Source organism: Hemitrygon akajei, chromosome 21 (assembly GCF_048418815.1).
Source record: "Hemitrygon akajei chromosome 21, sHemAka1.3, whole genome shotgun sequence".
Taxonomy (NCBI): domain Eukaryota; kingdom Metazoa; phylum Chordata; class Chondrichthyes; order Myliobatiformes; family Dasyatidae; genus Hemitrygon; species Hemitrygon akajei.
In genome coordinates, this window is record NC_133144.1 from 44,953,120 (window position 1) to 44,976,083 (window position 22,964).

The 22,964-nt window shown below is 44.8% G+C and overlaps 1 protein-coding gene across 5 annotated transcripts in view; it reads left to right on the top strand.

The window, feature by feature from the left end:
- The window catches only part of LOC140714264 (ubiquitin carboxyl-terminal hydrolase 54-like), a 164,387-nt gene that overhangs the window by 45,291 nt on the left and 96,132 nt on the right, over nt 1-22,964 (top strand). The gene's annotated exons all lie outside the window — the stretch shown is intronic.

The window sequence follows — 22,964 nt, forward strand, 5'->3', positions numbered from 1 at the left end:
TCACTTTGTTTATTTGGGACATTATGGCACTTAATTGGGATAGGAGACTGTTGTCAAACAGTTTCTAACTGGTATCAGTCATGTACACCTGTGTGGCCGTAGTACGTTATACTGTACTTAGATCAAACACTTTTTAAATGGGGTCAGTTGCGTATGTTTGTATTCAAAAAGCAGTGATTTTTGTCACTGATAATTGGCAAAAAATAAGCAGTAAGCAATTCAGAATTGTTTTGCTCATTGTGGTTTCAAGCATTGAAGGTTGAAGATGCCAGAAATAACTGGGAGTGAAAATTAAGCTATTTTTTGACTTTTAACAAATTAGGAACTATGAAGAATTTGAAGGTGTCAACCATCATCTTGTTTTTTTTTTACAATGAAAGTGAAGATTTGGAGGATGCCATTGTTGAAGGCAATCCATTATGTGCACTGGGTGTCTACGCTGATTTTGTTCTTTTGGTGGTTGTCTGTCATATCTGCTGATGATAGGAAACCTGTGCGAGCGAGTTTTTAAAGCAGGAAAAGCCATTGCACTGGGGTGGTTCCACTCTATTGACCTCGAAAGTCCGGGTCCTGTGGTACAAATAATAGTCACAACTGGGGTCTTCCTTGGTTGCAGTGGATGACCATGAGTTCTTCTGAGCCTTGGCATGCACTTTGCTCTCTACGGAGCATTGTAGAACTGCCTTCCTGGCCATTGTATCTTACTGTAGAACTCATCTGCCCAGTTTGCCAGAGCTGACTTTGCATGCTAAGATAGGCATATCCCTATCTCACTGGGGTATGATGCCTGCCTGTCGAAGCAGTGTACTTGGGGTGTGGGTGCTGTTGCATGCAGACAGCTACAGGTGAGAGCCGAGTGTCCAGTGGGGACCAAAAGTGAGTGAGCTGCCGCAGACAGGTCATGACAAGCCCTTTCACCAGAAGTGCTATTCCTCCCTGGACACCCCAGACACCCCATTGTTCAGTTACTGTCAACCGAAAAACAGGACAGCTTATACTAGATGAATTCCTCCGTCGATAAACGTTAGGAACTAATACACTCTTTTATAATACTGTAGTGGCTTTGTATTCCAATTTGTTCTGTATTTCATTTAAGTAGTTAATTTGTTACTCAGTTAAACAGAAGTTTATCTTTTTTATGCCTTTTTAACTATTTTCATGAAATTTTGGCTAATTGGAGCAGCTGCGTACTTGCACCAAAATGTACTAGTCCCAATGTGTCCCAGTTAAACAGAACGCACTGTACTTAGTGTAAAGGATTGGATTATAATGTACTGTGTTTCATGTTAAGAAAACTTTTTAGAATGATGCCTGGAGGACTAACTTATTCATGTTTGTAATATTGCAATTTCATTATTTATGGTTTGGACTTTAAGGGTGCTGATGAATATAAAAAAAGTCTAAGAAAGTTTGCATTGGAACTCTTTAAGACCTGATTTGTTTGAAATTTGTGTTTAAAATGTATGATATACTGCTGTATTATCACAGTTACATCTATTGTGCAAGGTGACAATTTTTAGAATATGACTGGATGCAGTGTTATTTTGTTGTTTGATCTTAAATATTTATATTTATCTACAAATGTTTTGACTGCAAGCAGAATAGTGTCTTTTGTACTAAGTTTTGTTCTAGTTTGTCCTACATTTACTCTTGCTTCCAAGTATTAATTAAAACAGTCAATTTTTTAAAATTTATGTCATTTAATGAAAGATGTTGCAGTTCTAATTTTCACATAATTTAACACTTTTTTTGGAAAAATGTTGCCCTGCTAGTTAATAATGTGGCTATGAAGTATGAAGTACTGTCTGACTTTTTTCATTAGGTCCTGAGTTTGTTGCATAATAGTTCAATTGTAGTGATTTTAACACAGATAGTTATGTTCTCCACTACATCATATACCCTAATTTTTCACACTTGAGAAACCTCCAAATTTTCATGCACCACTGTGATTTGATACTGAAATATGTCTCCCTAGGTGCCATTTCTGTCCTTTATTTTTTCTATATTTAAAATATATCAGTAATATTTATATATTTATTAGACTTTGACTAAGCTTGCATTTCAATATTTTTGGATGGTACAACGTTTGTAATTGTGAAGACAGTAATAGACTGCAAGAAGACAATGTTAAAGTTCAAAGTAAATTTATTATTAGCAAAGTAAATATGTCCTCATTTTCATTTTCTTGTGGGCATTCACAGTAAATACAGGAAATGCAATAGAATCTATGCAAGACTGCACCTAACAGACAAGTTGGAGATGAAATTTAATACAGTGCAGTAAAGTGGTATTCTTGGGGAGTATGAATAAACACAAATTAATAGACTAAATGTTGTCCTTGCCTCTATGTGTGAAGAACTGTGTGAAGTGTATTTCCTGTATGTTGCATATTAATGGTATCTGCAAGTCTTCAGAATAACTATGAGCTTATCTGTAAATATTTGATAAGGAAATGAATACAGTTCTGCCACTTGACTAACTCTCTGTTTAGTTTTCTATATACACTCAATGGCCACTTTATTAGGTACCTCCTGTGTTGTTTGTGACTTTCTGCTGCTCTAGCCCATTCACTTCAAGGTTTGATGTGTTGTGCATTCAGAGATGCTCTTTTGCACACCACTGTTATACTATGCGGTTATTTGAGTTACTGTCATCTTTTTGCCAGCTTGAACCAATCTCTCTATTCTCCTCTGATCTCTGACTATCAAGGCATTTTCACACACAGATGTTTCTTGTTTGCTGCACCATCCTCTGTAAGCTCTAGTGACTGTTGTGTGTGAAAATCCCTTGCTTCCTGTAGTAGTTCTATCCCTTCTGGCCCCAGGGACTTAACTATTCTAATGTTTTTCAAAAGTTCCAACACATCCTCTTTCTCCCATCACCATGTTCCAACATATTAGATTGTTCTATGCTGTCCTCTCATTTGTCAAGGTCCCCCTCACTGGTGAATACAGGTATTCATGAAGCCAGATATTCATTAAGGACCTTTCCCTGCCTCCAACTCTGGCCATATGTTTCCTCTTTTATCCCTGATTGGTTCTACCCTCACTCTAGTCACCCTGTTCTTCATGTATATGTAGAACACTTAAGGGTTTTCATTTATCCTACTCACTAAGGCCTTCTCATGTCCCCAGAGCTGACCTAAGTCTTTTCTTAAGCTGCTTCCTGGCTACCTTATAACTCAATTTGGAGGAAAAAATATTTTTTATTGCATCTTATGCATTTGCTGCCTTAAATGTTCCCACTCATTTTGTCAACTACTTAATTAGTTCAACCAGCCCCACACAATAGCTTATAACATTGATCCTGTTGCTCATTTCTGTAATACTGCTTGAACCTTCCAGCCCTTTTTCTGTTTTCATATTTGTAAATGTACATCTTGGTCGTTTACTGATAGACTGGTAGGTTTATAACAAGAAAAATTGGATTACCCTATAGACAGCTTTTACTATTTTTAAGCTTCTGGCTGAATACCCATTAGGAATAATACTTCTATTACAGTGTGGTGACCCACTTCCTGCGCAGGTGAACCGGCTCACAAATAGTCCGCGCGCGGGGAGAGATTTTGGTAATGCACCTCTGACGTCATTTCTAGGGATTAAAAGCCAGCGCCACGAAGTTTGAATAAACTAGTCTCGAAACGACTTACCGACTGCGTGACGTTGTTTCTAGCTCTGTATGTAGTACATCGCTACATTGGTGACCCTGATGGTCCTAACGGGATTTGGACCAAAGATGACCAACTCTTCATCTGTTCACGCAGTTTCGCTAAACCTGCTGACTTTCTGGACGCTGCAACCACACGTGTGGTTTAGCCAAGCAGAAGCCCAGTTCCAGATTCAGCAGCTATCTTCTGATTCCACGTGTTACTATTACGTGGTGAGCTCCCTTGACCAGGAGACAGTGGCCCAGGTTGCGGATTTCATACATTTGCCCCGGAAGAAGGCAAATATGAATCATTCAAAGCGCTGCTCATGGGGACCTTTGGCCTCTCATGGAGTGAGCGAGGTGCCCGCCTGCTTCACCTGGATGGTTTGGGAGACAGACTGCCGTCAGCATTAATGAATGAGATGCTGGCCCTGGCTGACGGACACAAGCCCTGCCTCATGTTTGAGCAAGAGTTCCCAGAGCAACTGCCCGAGAACATACATCTGCTGCTGGCCGACGCAGATTTCAGTGACCCCCGGAAGGTGGCGGCCCAGGCAGAAGTGCTGTGGAAAGCCAAGAGGGAGAGTGTGGCGTCCGTCGGTCAGATTACCAAGCCACGCGCCCAACAGCAGACCAGACCAGGCCCGGCAAGGGGGCTCACACAACACAGAAGCAGGAGTGAGGAGGCCAGTGAACAGTGGTGTTTCTACCACCAGCGGTGGGGCACAGAAGCCCACTGTTGTCGCCTGCCCTGCAAGGGCCAGGGCCAGCTGCCGCTAATGGCTATGGCGGCTGGCCATCAGGACAGCCTCTTGTACATCTAGGACAAACAGTCGTGACGCCGCTTCTTGGTCGACACCGGAGTGGAAATCAGCGTCTTACCCCCGACGGGGTGCGACACCCGCAACAGGAAGCCAGGACCCACCCTGAGGGCCGCAAACGGCAGCACGATACGGACCTACGGCACCCGCACAGTGCAGCTGCAGTTCGGCGCCAGCCGGTTCACGTGGGACTTCACACTGGCCGTGGTGGCCCAACCACTCCTGGGGGCGGACTTCTTGCGAGCTCACAGCCTGCTGGTCGACTTGCAAGGGAGAAGACTGGTACATGCTGAGACTTTCCAGACGTTCTCCCTGGGTGAAGCCAAGTTGCCCGCCCCACACCTGGACTCCATCACGCTGTCAGACAACAAATTCACCAGAATCCTGGTGGACTTTCCAACGATTCTGGCACCACAGTTCACGGCAGCCATGCCCAGACACGGAGTACAGCACCACATCCTGACCCAGGGACCACCCCTCCACGCCTGCGCACGAAGGCTCCCCCCCGGAAAAGCTCCGCCTGGAGAAGGAGTTCAAGAGGATGGAGGAATTGGGGATTGTACGGAGGTCCGACAGCCCATGGGCCTCCCCCCTGCCCATGGTGCCCAAAGCAGCCGGGGGCTGGAGACCATGCGGCGACTACCGCAGACTGAATGAGGCTACAACTCCAGACCGCTGCCCCGTGCCGCACATACAGGACTTTGCAGCAAACCTGCATGGGGCAAGAATCTTTTCCAAAGTAGACCTTGTCCGGGGATACTATCAAATTCCGGTACACGCTGAAGACATCCCCAAAACAGCACTCATCACCCTGTTTGGCCTGAAGAATGCCGCACAGATGTTCCAGCGGCTAATGGATGAGGTGGGACGCGACCTGGACTTTGCATTCATCTATTTGGACGATATCCTCATAGCCAGCAGTAGTCGTCAGGAGCATCTGTCCCACCTCTGCCAACTCTACTCCCGCCTGAGTGATTTCGGCCTCATGATCAACCCGGCCAAATGCCAATTCGATCTCGACACCATCGACTTCCTGGGCCACAGGATTACCAAAGACGGGGCAACACCTCTACCCACCAAGGTAGATGCGATCCCCCACTTTGGTGCACCCCAGAACGGACATTCTGACCGCCCTCAGAGTGGACGCATCCGACACAGCAGTCGGTGGGGTGCTAGAGCAACTCATCGAGGGGCACTGGCAACCCCTGGCGTTCTTCAGCAAGCACCTACAACCACCCGAACTCAAGTTCAGTGCCTTCGACCGGGAGTTGTTGGCACTGTATCTGGCAATCTGGCATTTCAGGTACTTCTTAGAAAGCAGGCCGTTCACCGCGTTCACGGACCACAAACCGTTGACCTTTGCGTTCACGAAGGTGTCCGATCCCTGGTCGGCTTGCCAGCAGCGACATCTGTCCTACATCTCTGAGTACACAACGGACATCCAGCATGTCTCGGGAAAGGATAATATCATGGCAGATGCACTCTCCAGTCCAGCTATCCAGGCCCTGTCCGTGGGGGTGGACACTGGCGGAGGCGCAGCAGGCAGAAAACGAGATGCCCAGCTGCAGGACCGCAGTCTCGGGTTTGCAGCTGCAAGACTTCCTTGTAGGCCCAGGTGAGAGGACCCTCCTGTGCAATGTAGCTACCAGCCAACCTTGCCCCATCGTCCCGGCAGCCTGGCGGCAGCGAGTTCTCAACTCCATACACAGTTTGGCGCACCCATCTATCAGGACAACTGTCTGGCTGGTCTCCAGCAAGTTCACATGGCACGGACTTCGCAAGCAGGTCAGCGAATGGGCCAGAACGTGCACGCAGTGTCAAACAGCCAAGGTGCAGTGGCACACTGAAGCCCTGCCGCAGCAGTTCGAACCCACCCGCCAGATGTTTGACCGCATTCATGTGGATATCGTGCGGCCCCTAACAGTGTCACGAAGAGCCTGGTACCTCCTAACTATGGTAGACCGATTCATGAGATGGCCAGAGGCGGTCCTGCTCACCGACACATCTGCCGATTCCTGCGCCAGAGCGCTGATTGCAACCTGGGTAGCACGCTTCGGGGTACTGACCCACATTACCTCCAACAGAGGCGCCCAGTTCACCGCCAGCCTGTTGGGAACGCAGCTACACCACACAACTAACTGCCTATCACCCACAGTTGAACGGACTAGTGGAACGCTTCCATTGTCACTTGAAGTCGGCTCTCATGGCCCGCCTGAGAGGACCTAACTGGGTGGATGAGCTTCCCTGGGTCCTGCTTGGAATTCGCACAGTGCCCAAAGAGGATCTGCACATCTCGTTGGCCGAGTTGGTGTATGGCGCACCCTTGGTCGTCCCAGGAGAGTTCATACCAGCCCCAAGGGGGGCAAGAGGAAGAACTCGCAGCAGTCCTGGACAGACTACGCGAAAGGCTCGGCAACCTGGCCCCCGTACCGACTTCACAGCACGGACAGACCCCGACCTACCTACCCAAAGATCTGCAGAACTGTAAGTTTGTTTTTGTATGAAGGGGCGCACACTGGGCACCGCTACAACAGCCGTACGAGGGGCCGTTCAAGGTGATCAGGAACAACGGGTCCACGTACGTCCTGGACATTGGGGGGAAAGAGGAGGTTTTCACGGTGGACCGACTCAAATAAGCCCATGTGGACTTGGCGCAGCCAGTGGAGGTTCAGGCACCGCAGCGTAGAGGCAGACAGCCAAACCGAGACTGATCCAGACTGTGGACATTGGGGGATGTATCGCTGGTTCTGGGGGTGGGGGGGGGTGGTGGTTATGTGGCGACCCACTTTCTGCGCAGGCGAACCAGCTCACAAATAGCCTGCACATGGGGAGAGACTTTGGTAATGCACCCTTGACGTCACTTCTGCCCAGAGAGGGTGGGAACTAGGGATTAAAAGCCAGCGCCACGAAGTTTGAATAAACTAGTCTCAAAACGACTTACTGACTGCGTGTCGTTGTTTCTAGCTCTGTATGTAGTACATCGCTACAACAGTAAACTTTGACATTGAAAGATCCAAGATATTGGACTGCCTTAACTAAATCCATATTTATAGTGCACTGGAGACAAGACGAATGAAGTCATTGCCTTTGCTAAATGACCTATTAAATGTAGTTAAGTTACATGTCAGTTACTCAGCATGACTCAGATCTGCACTATTAAATTAGCCAGGCTTCAAAGTGATGCAATGAACTCAGAACTTGGAGGGACTTGAAATAAGCACACCAATTCAAGCCTTGCTGCCCGTCGGGATTAATCCTTGAGATTCAAGAAAGTAATTAAGTAAGATTGAAGATTGGTACAAATTTGCTGATTAAATTTTGTTGCAGCTTATCAAACTACAAGATCCTGATGTTCTGAAGTAATTGCACTTCAGTTATGTGATGAAGGCTAAAGAGTCAATGGAGCATTGTGTAATTACATGTGAATGCTGAGGGTTATTGCAGAGAACTTGCTGCTGAGAGAAGTGAAAAGGAAAGATGAAAAATACAAAACAAATATTATTTACTTATGGATCCAAGGATTACCTGAACATTTTTACATTTTATGTGGATTTATTTCTCTTTCTCAGTTTAAAGAAAATTCCCAATTCATTTTTCTTTAACCACCCTTCAGGTCACTTTTTAAATATCAAAACCAAGGGCTCCACCTTCCTCTTGCATGTCCTGAGAGCACCTGATATGTGATATGCAGTAGTTTGAGATAGTTAATGACTCAATCATTATCCAAAAGTATACTTAGCTTTTCTCATGTTTGCAGTTCATGGTTATAAATAAACCTTTGTTGTTTGCTATTGATCATCATCATTAAGGCATGTTTACATTTTTAATGAGAAAGAACTGTTAGAATGAAAGGTTTTATATATCAATAGTTGTTAACATTAATAAAGAATGAAATCCTATTCAAAGGGGCAAGCATTTGTTGTAAGGAATTCAGATGACTTCACAATATTCAATCTTTTAATTCAAGGCACTATAACTCACGAAGAAAATAATTGCTATGGGAGGTTGTACAGGTTTATTAGGATGATACTGGGGCTTAAGGTTTAAATTATAAGTTAGAACAAAGGTATTTTCCATGAATTTAAACAAGAGTCTAGCTAAGAAGGGCAGAGATGGCCTGTTTCTGTGCTGTAATTGTTAAGAACTATAAAATGATTACTTAGATGATGGTAAGTGACACAGTCTTGAACTAGGTCATTCAAGAGTGAAGTGAAGAATAACTTTCTCGGTAAAAGTGGAGCAAGAATTAAAACCCACACACACACTCCCACCAGCTTCAGTCAAATAAAAGGCCAGTTAATATTTTCAAGAGCAGCTTGCACAATCTTTTTGTTAGCTAAAGATTTCAAAGACAGTGGATCAAAACATGAAAAGCATTGAATGTACAAGCTGTGTGATCTGTTGTGCATTTTAAGTGGTGCCCTTTTACATAGTCATGTTATGAGTGGTTTTGCTGGTGGTGTTTCACTGGAATCTTTCTTAATGCCTTGTATGAAGTAAGTCTTGGTCAGAGAGTGAGGATGGTGTGAGACAATATAAATATTTTAGGAGGGTTACATCTTATTATTTTTGACTTTTAAAAATTATTATCTGCTAGATTGAAATATTCTGTGACTTAAAAGATTTCCAATAATAAATAATGGCCCAGATGTCAGCAGTTAACTTTTACCAAAATGCAGCCATTAGAGGAGGAATAATATTGTTGTACAATGGGAAGAATTCCAGTTTGTAAATTATAATTTGGAAGGGTATGTATGGGTGTAGTGACCTTGGACTGATACTGATGAAGATGTCATGGCTTTCGCCTAATAATTTTAAATTGCCAATTATGTTAGCTTTTGTGTTCAGTTTATGTACGGCAGAAATGAATTCTATTGCATATAAACTGTATTTAAGAGCCTCTTTTTTTATTGATCATCTAAGATTAATGCAAAATGCATCAATTCTGTAAGATCAGATGTAGTATCCCTTCCACTCCCTGAATCTCAAATCATGAATATGTGGCCAAGTACCTGTAAGGGGACTCTTAATTAGGCACAAGTGCAATAGATGGGAGAGTAGACCAGCAGTCTCTAGCTTCTAATGGGCTTGTCTCAGCCAGAATATGCACTTATTATCCATTAATGGTGTTAGTCTGTCTTAAGCTGGAAGGTTTCCAGTGACTACATGACAGCATATATATTCAATGGTAGCAGGACTAGCAACTGAACCCAAGTCTCTCCCCATTTGACACTGGCATAGAATAAAACAAAACATCCACAAAAGGAGCTCTCACAATTTTGTTTACTGTCTCTTATAACTTATAAATGCAAAAACTAATCATGGAGCAAAAGAACTTGCATTTATATCACGCTTGTACTGTGGAGGTTTCATGATGTTACTCTGCAAATCAAAAACTATTTTGGAAAGAAACAAAATCAGGTTTATTGTCACTGGTATATGTCCAGTAATTTGTTGTTTTATGGCAGCAGTGTAGTGCAAGGAATAAGTATTACTGTAATTTATATTAAATAAATAAATAGTGCAAAAAATGAATAGTGAGGTAGCATTCATGGACTGTTCAGAAATCAGATGGTGGAGTGGAAGCAGTGTTTCTAAAACCAATGAGTGTGGGGCTTTAAGCTCTTGTTCCTCCTCCCTGATGATAGGATTGAGAGGAGGGCATGCCTTGATGGTGAGAGTCCTTAATGATGGTATCACCTTCTTGAGGCACTGTGTTGTGAAGATATTCTCGAGGGTGGAAAGTGTTTTGCAAGTGAAAGAGCAGGCTGAGTCTATAACTGTTTGCAATCTCTTTTAGTTCTGGCCCTACACTCAATGGTTTTAGAAACAATGCTTCCACTCCACCATCTGATTTCCGAACAGTCCATGAATGCTACCTAACTATTCATATTTTGCACTATTTATTTATTTAGTATAAATTACAGTAATACTTATTTCTTGCACTATACTGCCTCCATACCAGGCAGTGGTGCAAGCAGACAAAATGCTCTCTATCGTACATCTTTAGAAATTTGCTAGTCTGGTGGTATACCAGATCTCCTCAAACAACAGAAGGTAAGCATGATTTAACATGGGCAGATGTGAACAGAAAGAAAAGCTATGTAAGTGACGCAGTGGAGTTCTATTCCCTTGAACTGTAATCCTGAAAGAGATGATTCTGTTGGAAGAGAAATAGGAAGCTGGATAATGTGCACCATTCAGCTCAGTAGAAGCTTTGAATTACTAGAAAAATTTGTCCTTTGAATAAAACCTTTATACAGTCGGCCCTCCTTATCCGCGAGGGATTGGTTCTGGGACCCCCGCGGATACCAAAATTCGCGGATGCTCAAGGCCCTTATTCAACCTGTCTCGGTGCGATAGACATTAAGACCAGCGGCAGAGATCCGAATCCGCAGTGTTTCTGTTCACGAAAATAATCACGATAACGATTGAAAATAAAGTGGAAATAATAATGCGATCAGAAAGAGGTGAAACGCCATCGGTCATTGAAAAAGCTTTAGGCTACGTTGGTCAACGATCGGAACAATTTTAAAGGATAAAGTGAGAAAGGCTGTGCCCCGATGAAAGCTACAATTATTACTAAGCAATGCAGTAGTTTAATTATTGGGTTTTGGGGTTTTGGGTTTTTGATCCTCCACATCAACCCGGCACGGTGGAGAGCGCACTCCATTGCGTTCTGTCACTAGATCGAACTCGCGAGCTTATGTTCCGAAGCCCGGCGCTGAAACATACGTTCTTAAGTGTTTTATATGCATAGAAAGGTAAAATATATACTATATATGAAGACAAACGTTTGACTAACTGACGCTAAATAATACCGGATGTACCTGTTCGGACTTACTTAGTTAAGAGAACTTCAGAGTTTTTTTCAATCCTGATCCACGATAACCCATGCACATCCTCCCGTATACTTTAAATAATCCCTAGATTACTTATAATACCTAATACAATGTAAATGCTTTATAAAATAGTTGTTATACTGCATTGTTTAGGGAATAATGGCAAGAAAAAATGTATGTACATGCTCAAACAACAAGTGCTGGAAGAGCACTTCCGGGTTTTCGTGATTTGCGGTTGGTTGAATTCGCGCATGCGGAATTCACGGATCAGGAGGGCGGACTGTATTTTGTATCATAGTTCAATCTATTGATTAAAGTTGCAGAATATGTTTGTATTTTCTTCTTGCCTTGTATCTGTATTACCTTCAAGTGAGTTTAAAACAAAAATGTAGGCCTACCCTGCTTGTGTTCACGGTGCAGGGTAGATCATTGGAATACATAATGTATAATTCTGTTTTCATTTTTTTAAACAAGAAAAAGTAAACGAAGACTTCAAAAATAATCAGCAAAATTTCTTGACTTGTATTTCCTAATTAAACATTTGGTTTGTTCTTAAAGTTTGCACAAACATGCAAATTGTATAAGGAATAGTTTCTGCAGACATTTTTAATATAGTTACACTTACATTTTGCATTTGAACATGTGGATTAATTGAAAACAAATCTGCAACGTGGCTATGACTAATTGTTAAATTTCATTTCAAAATTTAAATTGTATGAATTGGTATTATCTTCTCACTAACAGTTTTTATGAAATATATAAAGAAACACTTTTATTTTCACACCTGGAAGGTACTTTTGTGCAATTTTGAATTGGAGTATGAAATGGGTAAAGCAAGTTCACTTAATTTATATGAAGCTAGCTTGCTGTCAAACCTTTCCCTGGAACGCCCTTGGCACATCAGGAAGCTAGATACTTATATTCTTGATTTTGATGCTACTGTGGCGACCCACTTTCTGCGCAGGCGAACCAGCTCACAAATAGCCAGTGCGGGGGGAAACTTTAGTAATGTACCTCCGACGTCATTTCTGTGCGGAGAGGGCGGGCGCTAGGGATTTAAATGCCAGCACCGCGAAGTTTGAATAAACTAGTCTCGAAACGACTTACCGACTGAGTGTCATTATTTCAGCGCGGTGTGTAGCACATCGCTACATTGGTGACCCCGACGGTCCAAACAGGATTTGGACCAAAGATGACCGACTCTTCATCTGTTCACGCAGTTTCGCTAAAACTGCCGACTTTCTGGACACTGCGACCACGTGTGTGGTTTAGCCAAGCAGAAGCCCAGTTCCAGATTCGGCAAATATCCTCTGATTCCACGCGTTACTACCACGTGGTGAGCGCCCTTGACCAGCAGGCGGCCGCCCAGGTTGCGAATTTCATACAGTCGCCCCTGGAAGAAGGCAAATATGAAGCATTCAAGGCGCTACTCATTGGGACCTTTGGCCTCTCACGGTGTGAGCGGGGTGCCCGCCTGCTTCACCTGGGCGGTTTGGGAGACAGACTGCCATCAGCATTGATAAATGAGATGCTGTCCCTGGCTGACGGACACAAGCCCTGCCTCATGTTCCAGCAAGCGTTCCTGGAGCAACTGCCCGAGGACATACATCTGCTGCTGACCGACGCAGATTTCAGCGACCCCCGGAAGGTGGCGGCCCGGGCAGACGTGCTGTGGAAAGCCAAGAGGGAGAGCGTGGCGTCCGTCGGTCAGATTACCAGACCAGGCCCGGCAGGGGGGCACACACAACACAGAGGCAGGAGTGAGGAGGTCAGTGAACAGTGGTGTTTCTACCACCAGCGGTGGGGCACAAAAGCCCGCCGTTGTCGCCCGCCCTGCAAGGGCCAGGGCCAGCTGCCGCTAATGACTATGGCAGCTGGCCACCAGGACAGCCTCTTGTACGTCTGGGACAAACAGTCGGGACGCCGCTTCTTGGTCGACACCAGAGCGGAGATCAGCGTCTTGCCCCCGACGGGGTACGACATCTGCAACAGGAAGCCAGGACCCACCCTGAGGGCCGCAAACGGCAGCACGATACGGACCTACGGCACCTGCACAGTGCAGCTGCAGTTCGGCGCCAGCCGGTTCACGTGGGACTTCACACTGGCCGTGGTGGCCCAACCACTCCTGGGGGCGGACTTCTTGCGAGCTCACAGCCTGCTGGTCGACTTGCAAGGGAAAAGACTGGTACATGCCGAGACTTTCCAGACGTTCTCCCTGGGTGAAGCCAAGTGGCCGGCCCCACACCTGGACTCCATCACGTTGTCGGACAACGAATTCACCAGAATCCTGGTGGACTTCCCATCGATTCTGGCACCGCAGTTCACGGCAGCCATGCCCAGACACGGGGTACAGCACCACATTCCAGCCCAGGGACCACCCCTCCACGCCCGTGCACGAAGGCTCCCCCTGGAAAAGCTCCGCCTGGCGAAGGAGGAATTCAAGCGGATGGAAGAATTGGGGATCATACGGTGGTCTGACAGCCCATGGGCCTCCCCCCTGCACATGGTGCCCAAAGCTACAGGGGGCTGGAGACCATGCGGTGACTACCGCAGGCTGAACGAGGCTACAACACCAGACCGCTACCCTGTGCCGCACATTCAGGACTTTGCAGCAAACCTGCACGGCGCACGGATCTTCTCCAAGGTAGACCTCGTCCAGGGATACCATCAAATCCCGATGCATCCGGACGACGCCCCCAGAACGGCACTCATCACCCCCTTTGGCTTTTTTGAGTTCCTCCGCATGCCATTCGGCCTAAAGAATGCCGCACAGACATTTCAGCAGTTAATGGACGCGGTGGGACGCGACCTGGACTTTGCTTTCATCTATTTGGACGACATCCTCATAGCCAGCAGCAGTCATCAGGAGCATCTGTCCCACCTCCGTCAACTCTACGCCCGACTGAGTGAATACGGCCTCACGATCAATCCGGCCAAGTGCCAGTTCGGTCTCGATACCATCGACTTCCTGGGCCACAGGATTACCAAAGACGGGGCAACACCTCTGCCTGCCAAGGTAGACGCGATCCGCCACTTTGCCCGGCCCAACACGGTCAAAGGCCTGCAGGAGTTCGTTGGTATGGTGAACTTCTACCACCGTTTCCTCCCCTCAGCAGCCCGTATCATGCACCCTTTGTACACCCTGATGTTGGGTAAAGGCAAGGACATTACTTGGGACGAGGAGGCCGGGGCCGCTTTCGTTAAAGCCAAGGAAGCCTTGGCAGATGCTGCGATGCTGGTGCACCCCAGAACAGACGTTCCGACCGCCCTCACGGTGGACGCATCCCACACAGCAGTTGGTGGGGTGCTGGAGCAGCTCATCGAGGGGCGCTGGCAACCCCTGTTGTTCTTCAGCAAGCACCTACGACCACCCGAACTCAAGTACAGTGCTTTCGACCGGGAGCTGTTGGCGCTATACCTGGTGATCCAGCATTTCAGGTACTTCTTAGAAGGCAGGCCGTTCGCCGCGTTCACGGACCACAAACCGTTGACCTTCACGTTCACGAAGGTGTCCAATCCCTGGTCAGCTCGCCAGCAGTGACATCTGTCCTACATCTTGGAGTACACAACAGACATCCAGCATGTCTCGGGGAAGGACAACGTCGTGGCGGACGCACTCTCCAGACCAGCTGTCCAGGCCCTGTCCCTTGCGGTGGACTATGCAGCACTGGCGGAGGTGCAGCAGGCAGACGACGAGATGCCCAGCTACAGGACCGCAGTCTTGGGTTTGCAGCTGCAGGACTTTCTCGTAGGCCCAGGTGAGAGAACCCTCCTGTGCGACGTGGCTACTGGCCAACCTCGCCCCATCGTCCCGGCAACCTGGAGGCGGCGGGTTTTCGACTCCATACGTGGTTTGGCGACCCATCTATCAGGACAACCGTCCGGCTGGTCTCCAGCTAGTTCGCGTGGCACGGACTTTGCAAGCAGGTCAGTGAATGGGCCAGAACGTGCGCGCAGTGCCAAACAGCCAAGGTGTCAGCAGCACACTAAAGCCCCGCCGCAGCAGTTCGAACCCACCCACCGGAGGTTCGATCACATTCATGTGGATGTCGTGGGCCCCCTACCAATGTCCTGAGGAGCGCGGTACCTCCTAACGATGGTAGACTGGTTCACGAGGTGGCCAGAGGCGGTCCCGCTCACCGACACATCTGCCGATTCCTGCACCCGAGCACTGATCGCAACCTGGGTAGCACGCTTCGGGATACCGGCCCACATTACCTCCGACAGAGGCGCCCAGTTCACCTCCAGCCTGTGGTTGGCTGTGGCAAGCCTGTTAGGAACGCAGCTGCACTACACAACTGCCTACCACCCACAGTCGAACGGACTGGTGGAACGCTTCCACCGTCACTTGAAGTCGCCTCTCATGGCCCGCCTGAGAGGACCTAACTGGGTGGACGAGCTTCCCTGGGTCCTGCTTGGAATTCGTACAGCGCCCAAAGAGGATCTGCACGCCTCGTTGGCCAAGTTGGTGTATGGCGTGCCCCTGGCCGTCCCGGGAGAGTTCATACCAGCCCCAAGGGGGCAAGAGGAAGAACCCGCAGCAGTCCTGGACAGGCTACGCGAAAGGCTCGGCAACCTGGTCCCCGTATCAACTTCACAGCACGGACGGACCCCGACCCATGTACCCAAAGACCTGCAAAACTGTAAGTTTGTGTTTGTACGAAGGGGCGGACACCGGGCACTGCTTCAGCGGCAGTATGAGGGGCTGTTCAAGGTGATCAACAACAACGGGTCCACGTACATTCTGGACATTGGGGGGAAAGAGGAGGTTTTCACGGTGGACCGACTCAAACCAGCCCATGTGGACTTGGCGCAGCCGGTCGAGGTTCAGGCACCGCGGCGCAGAGGCAGACCTCCCAAACAGAGGCTGATCCAGACTGTGGACATTGGGGGGTGTATTGCCAGTTCTGGGGGGGGTGGAATTATGTGGCGACCCACTTTCTGCGCAGGCGAACCGGCTCACAGATAGCCAGCGCGGGGGGACACTTTAGTAATGTATCTCCGACGTCATTTCCGCCCGGAGAGGGCGGGCGCTAGGGATTTAAATGCCAGCACTGCGAAGTTTGAATAAACTAGTCTCGAAACGACTTACCGGCTGAGTGTCATTATTTCAGCGCTGTGTGTAGCACATCGCTACACTACGGCAATAATTGCTGTTTAGTATTATTCAGATTCAAGATCTATACCAACAAAATCTTAGCCCTAACTAGTGAGTTAAAATTCTCTTACAGTTCAAGAAAGTGTTGTTATTTAAATTTTATCGGGATCTTGGTGAAGTTACAGAAATAGCTTGTGTATTCGTTTGCCTTTATTTTGTTTGTGTAAGTATTTGCTAGTGACCTTTTCATTTGGATTGTTCCATTCTCGCAATGTGGAAAATGTTCTGTGGTTCTGTGCTGATTGTTTTGAGCAGCGATCTGTTTCCAGTGCAAGATATTTAACAGACACAAGAATGTTCTTTGGCAGGAAAGGCAAAGAGATCCATTGATTCAATTGATCTTTTGTTGTTATTAACTTTTTCCTGTAAGTTAATAGAGATGTTAAGGTTGAGCTTATGTCCTCATTGGTATATGCCAGAAGGTATCATCAATATTGTAATCTAAAGCAAATGTAATAATACGTGTAATTTTAAACTATCTGAAAGTGAAGTTGAAAAATTTGGCATGATTGAGATTGGCAAAAAAACTATTTTTAACGGAACTTTCCAATTGTCTGATTTAGGTGAATACAAACATTAATCTTTAGATTATTCTCAGTTCTGTAAGACTGATGCATTGAGTTTGACTACAATAGCGATTACTTTTGTTTATGCTAGTATTCATAAGCTCTCTCTAAAATTCGTAAGGACTGGCATTCCAGTCTGAAGTCCCATTTTGTTTACTTCCAGAATTTTGCACCCGTAACCAAATTACATGTGGTCTTAATTAGATGTGAGACATAATCACAGTTAAGATGAAAATTGTCTTTACTTTCATTATACAGAAGTTCTTTGTGATTGTATTAATTTGCACAATTTAATAAAATAACATTTTCAAAAATTTTTTTGTATTTACTTCTTTTTCAGGATGTGCATCATTTATTGACCCTTCTTAAAGGCCTTTGAGGACATGAGTATAGGCCACCTTCTTGAACCTCTGCAATCCTTTAGTAAAGACACACCTGCAATTCTGTTCTGTTGGAAGTACCAGGATTTAGGGGTAGTTATGAATAAGGAAAGGTGACATATTTCTAAGGAAGAGGGTTGGCTTGGTGGGATGTTCCCTTTGCACTTGCTGTCCATGTCCTCCTTGGTGCCAGAAGCTGTAGCTTTTCTTGGTGCTTCCAGAATAGTCTCAGCAGGTAGCTTCTTGCACTGTTCTGCAGACCTAGAGCACTGGTTGTGCCACAGGTATGAGCAAGTATAGAATATTAATTGCGTCAGATTCTTGTGTTTTGAGTTTTGATTTCTGAATGGTCCATTGACTCAATGGTCCACAACCACCTGCTTGTCCCTATTTTTGCAGTATTTATTTATTTTGTAATTTTGAGTAATTTTATAATTACAAGCAGAACAACCAATTTCACAGCATATCAGACAGTAAGAAAACCTGATTCTGACTTGAACTACTTTTGTAGCCATAATTTGAGTTTCTAGTGTATGGTGACCCTTTGGGATGATGATGGGTGATAACTTGATAATGCCACTGAATATCTATTGTGTTTTTACTGAATATCAAATTCAGATCTGTCAGGATCTCTATATTAGGATGTCCTGAATGTTATTTTGTTTTTCTTTTGACAGATGCTGTGATATATATCTTTCTAAACCTGTAACAGTGATCTCAGTATTTTGCTGGTGTGTCTTTTAAAATTCGGACTGGAAGGGCCTGTTTTGTGCTCTATCTCTAAGTGACCTAGTGTAATGGAATTCTGAAACAAAAAGCTGTAGAGCACGAGAACCTTTAGAAGTGATGGTAAAAAGTGAGAATGAGTTTTTGTTGAAGAATGGTAAAGTGGCAAGTTGGAGAATTTTAGCATTAGAATGTGGAGCCGAGGGTTGAGTGAAAAAAAATAAGGTCAAGCAGCAGTTGGTGCAAAGGATCTTGTAGGAGGAAAGAATATGCCTAGTGATTTGTGGGTGAAGGCTTGAGAGAGTACTAATCTGCAGGAATGCAAGTAACTTGAAATGGAAGAGCTTGAGCAAGAAAATTAATGATTATTATTGAGGGGCAGGACAAAAAAGGAAATGGTTGTGGGTACCCTAAAAGAAGTGGCTTCTGGGGTTATTTTTGTGGGTGGTTTAAATCAGTCACTACTAGTTCCAGGAAAAATCATTATCCTTTTACCATCAGGCTGTTGAACCACTGGGGATAACTTCATTCAACTTTGCTTGCCCCATCACTGAATTGTTTACACAAACTGGACTCATGTTAAATAACACTTCATCTCTTGTTTGCGATATTCATTACCTGTCTTTGTTTTGTTTCTTTTGTATTTGCACAGTTTGTTGTCTTTTATTCATTAATTGTTTGTCCTGTTGGTTGCATTCTTTATTGTTCTTGGATTTACTGAGTATGCCTGCAAGAAAACAAATATCAGCATTGTATATAGTGACATATATGTACTTTCATAATAAACTTTGAGCTTGAAAGAGCAAAGTTTTGAATTTGACTCTCTTTTGGCAAGGCCCTGGATTGAAGCCTGGTGTTTAGTGATCGGTGGATCCTGTGATTGAGGCCCAAGGATCAGAAGTCCTGGAAGTTGAGACTAATTGGCTGGAGCCTGGCTCTGCAAATCTTTTTGAGCTTGGGTAGTCAAAGACCAGACATTGCATGTCAGAGTCTGAATTTGGCTGTGGGCTGAAGAAAACAGACTATCTTGGGATTAGAGGACTTAGTATGTACATGGATGGGAGGGAGGAACGAGTTTTGTTCTGCTGTTGTTTTGTTTCTTGTTTTTGTTTTGTTGTATTCTGTGTTGTTCTGCTGAGTATTGTGGGTATGCTAGATTGGCACCAGAATACATGGTGACACTTGCAGGCTACCCCCACTACACCCTTGGGTGTGTTAGTTGTTTATGCAACTAACACATTTCACTGTATATTTTGATGTCCATGTGATTAATAAGCTTGAATGTTGACGCAATTAATCTTTAGGTGCTGATAGTTTGTGTGTTTGCACATCTGTTAATATTCTTTAGCGGAGTTCTGAATCATAATACCTGCCAATGACTTGCCTCTGCTCTGGCTTTTGAGATCTGTTCATTTGGACTATGTAAGTATTTGGAACACGTGCACACTCTCCCTGTTATGTACGTGCGTGCGGGAGGAGGGAGTGGGATTGGGGGATGAAAAGGTGGCAGCCCTCAGGTATTGAATGGAGACATTGAAAGTAAAGTTGTTTAAACAAAAGAAAAAGGTTTCATTGTTGCCTGGGTGTTAACAGTGGTAGCAGAGGATGGTTTCCAATTATAGGATCCCACCAGAATTTGATGAAAGCAAGCCTTATGAAAGCTAGGGAAATGAAATTGGAATAGGGACCTGTGTTACGGAACTGGAGAAGGCAAAGCAAGCCTTGGCTGTTGCGATGTTGCTTTCAGGAAGAGCAAGAAAGACTGCAATGGGAATTTTGGTGGAAGACTTGAACAAAGATGACGCTATGAATACACTAATAAATACACTTGACTCTACTTTTCTGCGGCTTTTGTTTCTTGGAGTAATGAACTGCTGGAGCGATACAATCAAATGTTCACTGAAATAATGCTGAAAGTAAAGAAAAGCAACTGCTGTGATTGGAACACAGCCCTGGACTGGGGCCTTATGGTGAAAAATATCATGCACAATGTAAGCGGCTATAGCCTGTATCAATTGATGTTCAGCCAGAATCCGAATCGTCCCTCTTGCTGGTTGACAGACCACTTACTGTAGAGGGCAGTCCTAGGAGTGAGTGGATTAGGAAACCTTTCAGCACTGCATGCATCAAGGTTTTCACTGAAACAGAGTCTTCAGAAAGAATTCGAAGAGTACTGAGGGCACAGGTCCATCTGACAAATGACAAGTACGACACAGGACAAAGGGTATTACGAAAGAGCAGACTGTACAGAATGGAAATGTCCTGGAGTTGTCATTGGTCAGGATGGAGTTGTGGTATTCGTGAGACATGGGTGTACGTATGTGAGAGTGCATCATTCCAGATGACGTAAAGCACAGCCCATCAGAACTCCATGGAGAATGACAGAAAAAGTGAAAAGCATTTAACTGGTTTCATGATCACATAGCACAGACGGAGATGAAGAGCTTGCAGCTAAGGACCCAACAGAGCTGCTTAACAGTGGCACAGACAGTGCTGAAGAGAGTGCATTTGGGAACTCAACAGACTTGCCTGAACAGAAATGTTCAGGAGTGCAAAAACAACATGGAAGTTGCAGTCTTAAAACAGAGCAAACTGTGAGCTTTGTAGACCAAGACACTGGCATCTCATTCAAAGTTGAAGTCTTAGGATGAGCAGGCAAAGCCACTGGGAGAAACAAGGTTGATAAAATGTGAATTACTCAGAACTAGTCACGATCGCTGGCACTGCAGAGTCAGTTGACAAGTCACATGTCGACAAACTTCATATTGTTCAAGTATGGATCAGGCCAGACCATCTGAGAAATATCAAGATGAAGATGTCCTAGTAACTAAAGAGGTGTCGTTTGAATCTGTAAAACAGGATGAAATCAGAAGTTGGTGAAATAATGGAGTGTTTCAGGAAGCTAGAGATGTTGGCCGAAAGACAATTTCTACAAGATGGGTCTGTACACTGAAAGAAATCCCAATAGGAATTATACCAACAGCATGTCTGTTGGCAAGAGGTTTTGAGGAACTGAACATAGAAGAACTCCAAAAAGACTTGGCAACATGTGCATCAGAGTCTCTCCGTCTACTTCTCTCAGTGATATGTCAAAAGCATTGACAAACCCATTGCATGAACATAAAATTCACGTTCTTACAGGGAATGGAGCTGTCACATGACATTTACATTAAACCCCTGCCTGAAGCCAGAAGCGAAGAGCAACTCAAAAAGTGTGTATGATCTAGCTGATGCATCACTCAACTGGTATAAAAAGGTCATGGAAATAATGTTGAAAACAGGTGGAAAGATGTCACAAGTGGATCCAGCTTTCTTTTTACCGGCAAGATTCAGCATATTGTGATCGGAATATCTGCCTGTCATGTTGATGACTTCATATGGGGGGGCTCACAAATCTTTGCCACAACAGTTAGCCCTCTGCTAAAGTCAGCCTTTCAGGTCGTTTGGAAGGAACATGACAAATTCTGTTAGGTAGGGATAGACATTCTTGCTGTTGAAGGAACAGTACAACTGCACCAAGAAAGCTACATCAGGAATCTTCAGACAATCTGCATGGAAGCCTCAACGTGCCACACCAGGATGCTCCCCTCCGTGAAGCTGAAGCGGAGCAACTTGAGCCAAAGATAGGTCTGATTCTATGGGTGGCAAGGCAGAGCAGACCTGACATCATGTTTGATGCCTGCAACTTGGCATCCAACACAAAACATGCTACAGTACAAACTTTACATGAGACAAACAAGATAGTGAGCAGAATTCAATCTGAAAAAGTAGTCTTGAAGTTTCAACAGCTTTGAAAAGATAGCTCACTGAGGCTCGTTGTCTTCACTTGTAAATCTTCCTGATGAAGGTACTCAAGGGTGACATTTTATTGTACTGATGGGAGGGGAGGGAAGATTATTACCTCTTTATCGGCAGTCAAAAAGTATCCAAAGAGTTGTGTAGAGTATGCTGGTAAGAGAAATCCTTGCAATGTTTGAAAGTATTGACAGTGCTGTTTTCCTGGCCACACTCTATTCTGAGTTTTTCCATGGTGAGCCGAAGAAGGACAGTCTATTAATAACTTGTTTCACAGACAACTATTCTTTGGTTGATGGCATCAAATCCACCAAGTCAGTTACAGAGAAGAGGCTTCATCTAGAGATAAGCAAGATCAAAGAACTTGACCAAGCACAGAAAATTCATCACGTGCTATGGTCAACTACAAAGGAACAACTAGCTGACTGTCTCACAACGAAGGGTGCTCTAGCTCTTGTGCTGTTAAAGGCACTTAGTGAAGGCATTTGGTACCTTAAGGATTGTATTAACTTCAAGGGTTAGACTAATTCCCATATCCTAATAGACATCTGAATTGTTTGGACATTTGTATTGTCTTTAAAAGTTTTTCAAATTTAATTTTTTTAGTATATACATAAAACAGATGGAGACTGTTGGGTTCTGTTCATTGGACTACGTAAGTATTTAGTATGCATGTGTACTCTCCCTGTTAAATGTGTGCATGAAGTAGGAGGGAAGGAGATTGGGGGATGAAAAGGTGGCCCTTAAGCATTGAATGGAGACGTTGAAAGTAAAGTTGTTTAAACAAAAGAAAAGTGTGTTCTTGTTTGGGCATTAACACTGGCTTCTTAAATCTAAGTCAACAATTAACTTCATAACTTTTATGAATAGGGACCTGGAGCCAGTATTGTTGAGTGGTTGACCAATTGTTAGTGCACCAATGGAGGTGAAATATAAACAGCAGGTCAAACAGTAAATTGCAGAAAATTTTGTTACGTTAATTCAGTAAACATTAATGTTGTTAAACTAGTTATGCTTTAAATATTTAT